This window comes from Crinia signifera, chromosome 3, assembly GCF_055691185.1.
Source record: "Crinia signifera chromosome 3, ASM5569118v1, whole genome shotgun sequence".
NCBI lineage: Eukaryota > Metazoa > Chordata > Amphibia > Anura > Myobatrachidae > Crinia > Crinia signifera.
The window spans coordinates 202523595-202531951 of record NC_139219.1 but is presented as its reverse complement, the minus strand read 5'-3'; positions in this window follow the sequence as shown (position 1 = coordinate 202531951).

Genomic DNA, 8357 nt, shown 5'->3' with positions numbered 1-8357 from the left:
AGAAAGATGAACTTACAGCACTCAGCGGACTGTCACAAATTAATCAAATCACAACATGCTGCATGTTATGATTTGATTAATTTGTGACAGTCCGCTGAGTGATGCATGTTCGTCTTTATATGTAACATATATATATATATATATATATATATATATATATATATATATATATATATATATATTAATTCAGTTCCTGAATAAGAAATTTTCAATAAAGTTACATATTTTTCCGCCAATTGAACATTAAGGGGTATATGTAATGCTGTGGGCAAGCCGATTCCCCCTTGCTCCGTTTTTTGAGCGAGGGGGGAAATGGCGTATGCAGTTGCAAAAGCAGTGAGACTCATGGCTAAATACAGTAGGTTCGCTGCATTAGCCACGGGTCTCGCTGTTTTGGGGAATCCTCACTGATTCCCCCGTAATGTTGAATGGGGCGAGCGGCTGGCAAGGGGGATAAACAGCGAGGATTGCTGGTTTTCTGTTGTTGCTCACAAAAAAAAAAAATACAAACTATTTTGTACAACTGTGACTCTTTTTATAGCCTGAGTAAAATATATCACTATAAGTATCACTATGATGTATAAACATATAAGAAAACCAGTTTAATGTATTGATTTTAGAATAATTAGAGATATATTTGTGTGTTGGTTTTTGAATTGGTTCTAATTCACATTGTCTTTTAACTTTGTCTGGAACTCCGACCCCAGACCAGGAGTTAGCACCATCCACAGCCAATCATGGTCCGGCATTGGGATTTTTCTGGACCTTGATTGGTTGGCGGTCAGAGGGATGAATGCTTTGGCCGGGGGGACTTGTATAACAAGTCTCCCCCCGGCTGTGGCATTACTCTGCTGGCTGGTTGGGCCTGGTGCTGATTCTTGAAACACGGGGGGACCCCTAGTCATTTTGTCCCCCATTTTTTGGGAACCAGGACTGTCCTTTGAGCCTGGTGCTGGTTTTGTAAAATCAGGGGGAACCCTACTTGGTTTGAACTGTGATTTTATGAGCCCGGGGCTGGTTATGCTCAGGAGGAGAGATTCCCCCCCCCCCCCCCCTTTTTTCCCCCCATTTTTTGCATTTAGCAATTTATCTTGAGGTAAGATCATGGGTGTGTCCAAGCAATCTCATCGAAGTGATATCATGTTACACTTATATGGAAGGACAAAATGGGTTCTATAATGGTGAGCTGGTAAAAGGATAGGTAGGGAAAATTATTTTCAGTTTTGTAAAAATTGCTTCTATATAATTATAGCAATGCAATACACTTCAAGAAGTTACTGAAATAGATGGCAAACTTGTCAATCAATGTGGGATGTAGGTTAACCTAATCACTTGCTTCTTATTATCTAACAGTTTGTGTCTGTAAAGTATTTACTGTACATAAACTTTAATATGTACCAAGCTTTTCTGCTTGCTATATTTAATACATACACAAAGGACAGCCTTTGTATAAATAATATATTTATGAGATAGTTACACAATATTTATTTTATAAATGTCTGAGAGATTCATGTAAGGGGATCAGCACATTGCATTTGTGAAATATGAATATGCATTTACCTGGATATCTTTAAAATAAAATAAAAAAACATTCTGTTTGCACATCAAACATTTCTGTGAATATTTAAATAGAATACAAAAAATATATATATTATATAAATTGGTGCCTTTATCCTACATCCAGGTGGTAATTGAAAAGGATAACTGGTGCGTTCCCTCATAAGAATTGGGTTGCAATGAGGTCAGTTTTACCCCCCTTGTAAGTATTAGTTGAGGACTGCATTTTGTTTGGTTTTGTTACCTGATTGAACAGGTGACGTGCTAAACTATAGGCCCCCATACACTATGCAATTTCTCCTACTAGAGAGTTTGCATCCAATTCCCCTTCAGCCACCCGGGACCCTCCCAGGCAGCAGGATCACATCCAATATATTGTATGCGGCTCTTCTGCATGAAATGTATGGCATGCGGTCCCTGCTTCCTGTCACATGTATGATCTCCGGGTTAGATCCGATGTGCAGGGGATGTCAGATCGAATCGGATAACAGACACATGCTATTTGGCCCAATTTCACAGCCAGATCCACTGGAATTTGGTGATATCGGGCCCAAATAGCAAAGTGTATGGGGGCCTTAAAGTAGCTGTTTAAATTTTAAAAATTCTAATATTGTGTCTAGTTTGAGATGAAAAGACCTTTATTGCTTTTTAAAATCTAAGAAATTTTGAAATAATTCTCTGAGTATTCTGCCAGTGCTTGTCTATGAAAATTGTATTAATTACTAATGGGAACTATTTTCTAAAGTATTTTACCTGTTCTCACCCAAATCTGACTGGACAAAATAGTTAACTGTAAGAGAACCCCTTACACGGGAGACATTAAATACTCACTATCGGTTCTTAATGGTAATCATAGTGGAGTGAAGTATCTGTTTAATAAAGGAGCATTTCATGATGCTGTTAGTCACAGTATTTATAGATGGACTGAAATTACAGATTAGAGACTGTTACAATTTCTCTTCCAACTTGGTAACGAAAAAAATGTGTCTGGAATAAACCTGTAATAATAAGCATCAGTACCAAACAGTACATTCATATAACCTACATTTTTCAGTCACTTTGTTTTCCACAGGAGCTCCAACAGTAGGAAAAAGGAGGCATCCAAGAACACACACCATTTTTATTCTATTTATGGAAGTGATTGATATAAAATAGCTTTTTTCCCCTCTAAGTAGAGAAGGAAAGAGGTAGGAAAGAGGGGGATAGATGGGATCCAGGGAAAATTGCGAGGGGCATGGAGTGTAACCGAAAAATGCAAAGTAAGGCTTAGGTCTCTTAGAACTTCCCGAACAGAAAATCTATAGGACACTCATCATGAATTCCATCTGGTATATAGATTGTACGAGCAATGGATTGTTTCCAGAAAAATAGTGCTGTGAGAAATAACAGCAACAATACCATATGTTTTTTTATTCTTTTATTTTGTTGATGGGTTACAAAGGGGACCTTTAAATTATGATTATCTTTTTACAGACTATCAAGTAGGGTATTAACTAAATACCATACCTCCTTCCAAAGTGAAGTATATTTAAAGAAATCTACAGCAAATAAAAATAAATTAATCTTCCATTAAACATCTGGTCCAGCAGGTACTGGCAACTTAGGTTAAAATGTTGTGAAACAGAGGGCACATTGTTCCAGCAATGGAACAATTTGTAACAATTATCCATCATTTTAACACAGTATAAACACTTGGCTACAGTATGTTTTCCCATATTTCCTTCCAGTCCCTACCATCAAGGGATTCGCCCAAGTCCCATTTGCAAGGAAGATCAGGTGATATATAAACATTGTGGGAGCATAGAGTGGAGGTATGATGGGAGTGGAGGGGTTCTAAAGTGTATAATGTTCTGATATTAACACAGTCAATAATGAAATGTAAAACCATGTTTACAGTAGTTTGCTGTTATTGGGCCAAATGGTTATTGGTGAACCATTGAAAAAGTCCCTCTAAGGGACGAAACGCGTTTGGTACCTGCACCCCCCAATACCACCCAAACGATTTTCAATTGTATCATCGTTTTTACAGCTAAATAAATGTGTGCTTGGATTTAACACTAGTCTTCAGTTATCCTTATTTATCCACCCCTCCTGCCACCTAACTTCCACACACTTAACAATCCAGGCAAGGAGTGTATGCTGATTCAAGAAAACTTAAGGGTAAGTCACTACAACAACATCTTCATTTAAATTGATTTACTCTGACTCATCCCCTTGCATCTGAGGTATCAACATCACAGCCCAGAAGCAAGAGACCCACATCCTTAGAACTCCCAGCCACGAGTCCCTCTGATTTAAACATCTCTCATCGTGGGACAGGTTACTAAGGTCAACAGATCAACACCGGTCTATTTCTCCCAACACCCAGCCTACAGATTTTGCCCACTGTTAAAGATCCTTATACCAGCAACCACAGACATTATCCACTCCTCACGGCAACCCCAGAGCGCCAGCACCACCCCAAAACTTGTACAAGGTAAAAAGAATACTCATAACATTAGTTAGTTCTACCCAAAATGAACAGGGAGTGTGAGATCACTCCAGTATCCTGGTACAGGTTGAGTATCCCTTATCCAAAATGCTCAGGACCTGGAGAATTTTGGATAACAGATTATTTCGTATTTCAGAATATTTTAATATTTCAATGTTGTATTTTGAAGTATCTTGCATTTATGCACTATAAACACATCAACCACATGAAATACACACAAATATATTTTATTTGTGCATAAAACAAGGTTTCAAAACATGAAACAAAATTGTGTATTACAGATGGGGCAGGTCCCATCTTTGCAGGGGATGGCGACGCCAGCCGCCATCCCCCGCCAGCGCCATATCTATAGCGAGAAGGGAACGCGCGCGCACGAGAGGTGCCCACGTCCCCTTCCGACGGTGCTTCCAGCGCTTCCCCCGGGTCACCGCCGGCTTGTCGGCGGTCACACGGGGTCCCCGCCGCCTGCCCGCACCCCCCCCCCCAACCCTGTCCGTCTACCTGAAGCGGAGACGTACAGGGTTTCCGTCGCCCCGCCGATGGAGATTGAGATGTGTGTGTGCGTGAGACGCACGCGCGTCTCAGTCAGATGGTTAGCGAGGCTGCTGGCGGATCGCCAGCGCTGACGTTCTGGCGATTCGCCAGCAAAGAAGAATCCTGCCCCATCTGTATCTCAGGCACTGAATTTGAATGCCAAGCAATCATTGTCTTGCATAGGTTTAGTACCAGTTACATGTCATGTACTCAGTAGTGCTGTTTCAAATGTCCCAACTAAGTTTTTAGCAAAAAAAAAAATCTGGAATGTATGGTTTTTGGAATAATTCAGATAACGGATATTCGGATAAGGGATACTCAACCTGTATGTGCATTTATGGTTATCTTGGTGGTCTATTTATTTTATGTATATTTTATATTGATGATCCATATCATGGATGATTTAAAAACAACTGCTTAACATCGACTTAATAGTAGGCTGATAGTTTATGCCTACTTATAAGCCCTAATTGTCCAGCTATGGCTATCTCTCAGGAAACTGCTTTTATATGGGAGACTGTTTTGGTTCCCATACTCTTTACTACATTTCAAGGCTTTATTGCTACACCCTACAAGTATTTTGCTAACCAACAGACCTGGTCTCATCATGTTTTGCTCCTGTGTCAATTTTGCCTCCTATTTAAAGTCAGTTGGGTTGAATTTATGTTTAAGATCTGAGACTAATGCTTTACATTTCCTGTTGAGGACTTTTTTATACATTGTATGTGGCTATCTGGTATCAATGAGAAATCATTGATAGTTACACAGGAAACATAGAACAGGTTTATGCCTTGAGGAGAGGTGCTTTTATGTTCTATAACTGTTGGCAAAGATCACTGCTGCAGAGCATGTACTGTACAATCATATTTATATACAATTTATTTTGCAGAGGATGTAACTATTACGTTGAATCATCAGGAAGTTTTATACTACTGGGAACCTGCTATTATTGATGAGAATTACCTTTTATGTTGTTTTGTGTCTTTTAATTCAATAGATGTTATATTTTTTAAACACATCAATATTTTATTTTCCAATAATCATTTGAACATGTGTTTCTTTTATGCAATGCTTTTTTCTTTTGTTTATTTATTCACTTTGGATAGTAATAACCCTTTCAGAAACAATGTCTTCCAGCATTTATTTTCTCTTTTGTCTCTTGTTCTTGTTATTTTGTGAAGAACCATATACAGTACTGTGCATGTTCATAATAAATTTATGATTACATAAGAGGTGCTACTAGTATCCATTTAGTCTTCAAATTGTAGGTAAACATTCAGTCAGCAGGATCATAGCTACACTCACCAATATAGAAATGAGGAGGTGCAGTTAGATCAAATCAGTGCATGCACTTTAAATATTGTGGATGGATCCAACCAGTAATGCAAAAATAGACAAAGACACATAAAAGAAGGCTCATTCAGCTGCTATTGGAGTTCCTATCACTGCAGCGGTGTATGGTAATGCATCAGGAGCCACCTATTACAAGCAGATGTCTCCTGCTGCAGTAGTGTTCCAAGCTGTGTCCAAGGACACAGCATTAGATCTCTTTCCCACCATTGGGTGGCTAATGGCAGCTCTGGTGCAGGATTTGCCACTCATCACAAAGGCAAAAACAAATCTGCCTTACAATGGAGGAGATGCAGTTGGCATCCCAACAGACAGGATGCTGGCAGTCAAGAGGCTGGCACCAGAATCCTGAAAACCATTGGAATAACAAGTAATGATGGAATCCTGAGAGCAAACATTCCAAACATAATTATGCTCGAAAGGGTTAGGGTTAGATTGCGAAATTAAAAGGTTAGGCAATAGGGAAATTGTCAGGGTTAGGCTGCAAGAAGTGTAGGTTAGTCTGTGGGAAGTGAGGTTTATGGTTTGGAGAGGATAATTATACTTACCCACATGGTGACAGTAATGTGATCATCAGCATTCTAAACACTGGCCACCAGTACTCGACCCCAATGGAAACCCTTGATCTCTTTCCACTCACTATTCAATGGTGACAAGTGAAGACTGCTAAATAGTACTAAATTGCCCTGCATATTATGTATATGATAGTATAGATTTTAAAAAAATATCTAGTGAAAACAATGATATTTTGCAAAGTAAGACTCAATTAATACCTTACTTATGTCAGTTCTGTTTCAAGTCACACTTTGAAGTCAGGATGGTTAGCAAGCAACCATGAAATGCAATGGGAAAATGCTGAATAAGGAAGTAGACAAGAATGACCGGTACTGTAGCTTAGAATAAGTTCAGCAGATGCTTGGCAGAATTGTCAAAACAAATAGTAGTCATTAATGAGCATAAAAAGAGTCAGTAATGAGTAGGATAATGGGCAAGTAACAGAATGAGACTGTCTCAAATGCTATAAAGGACAGTGACCGAATGCGGCTGACATCCTAATAATGCCACCTGAGACCAATTCTAAGTGAAATACCTTGAGTCAATCACTTCAGCTAGCACATTACTGATGAATGAATGAATACCTTGAACTTGTTCACTCCTGGTCGGCCATGAATGTGTTAAAGGCAACCCACAAATACAACCTACAGTAATTGACTTGAGATATCATAATACCATAAAACTGAGTCATTGGGCGGTATTCAATGAGGCTGATTCGCCATGTTTTTATGGCGATTTTGTGCTGTAAGGCGAATTTTTGACTAAAACGGTGAATCACCCTATTCAATGACCAGATGGCGAATACATTTCAAGGTTTTTTTCGCCATGATTCACCGAGTAGCAATCGCTATCTTTTTATGGTGAAGTGGAATGTGAACTTTTAAAATAAAGTGTTTTGTTTTTTACATTTGGTATCAAAAAATCTGGAATTTTATTCTGAGGAGGGGCATGCTATTTTTATTCATGTGCTGTAAACACATGAATATATATTTAATTAAAAAAAATATATATATTTTTTTTTACACAGACCAGCAAGCAGGGGGCCGGAGCCGAGTCGCTCATTAGATATTCATATATTCACTTCACCCGATCATTACATATGCATGATCGGGTGTAGTGAATATACCCGGTCCCCTGCTGGCACCCCCGGGGAGGCAGCCTGTGCTGCCTGGCACCCGGGGAGCCCACCTCCCCCCACAAACGTTCTGGGGCAGGCAGGGAGACTTCCATCTCCCTGCCTGCCACTGTCCTCAGGCTCCCTGCGGCGTCCGCCGCAGGACCTCAAATTTGCCGGTCAGGGGCAGCGAGCCCTGACTCGTTGAATACTGGAGCCGGCAAGGCTCCGGAACGCGGCGGGCAGTGGCGAATGTGCAGCGAATCCTAAACAGGATTTTCTGCACATCGTCAGTATTCTCATTGAATACTGCCCATTGTTTCTATCCCAGAGACTGATATGAACCAATTTCTGTAAAGAATAAACTGTATGCACTGAAAATGTGTCATTTTGTTAATATTGACAACTTAAATGACCTTACATTTAGAAGGTGATAATATAATTGAGTAGGGCAAGCATAAGCAACATTTTCATGTATGTGAGACACAATAAGATGTAGGGTAATTATATAAGAACACAAGTGGAATGGGGCAATGATACTCAGTTATTATAATGGCTATAAGCCTCACTACTTAGCTGCTTTCTAACTGGTTATTTGAATATTTACCAAATAATCTGGTACAGGTAGCACATCATTTACTATCATAGCATCTTATTGGTCTACTTTCGAATAAGTATTTTGATTTGAATTTTAAAAACTGTCAATAATTTATAATTTTAGTGTATATGAAACTAAATATTGTTATATTGTGTACC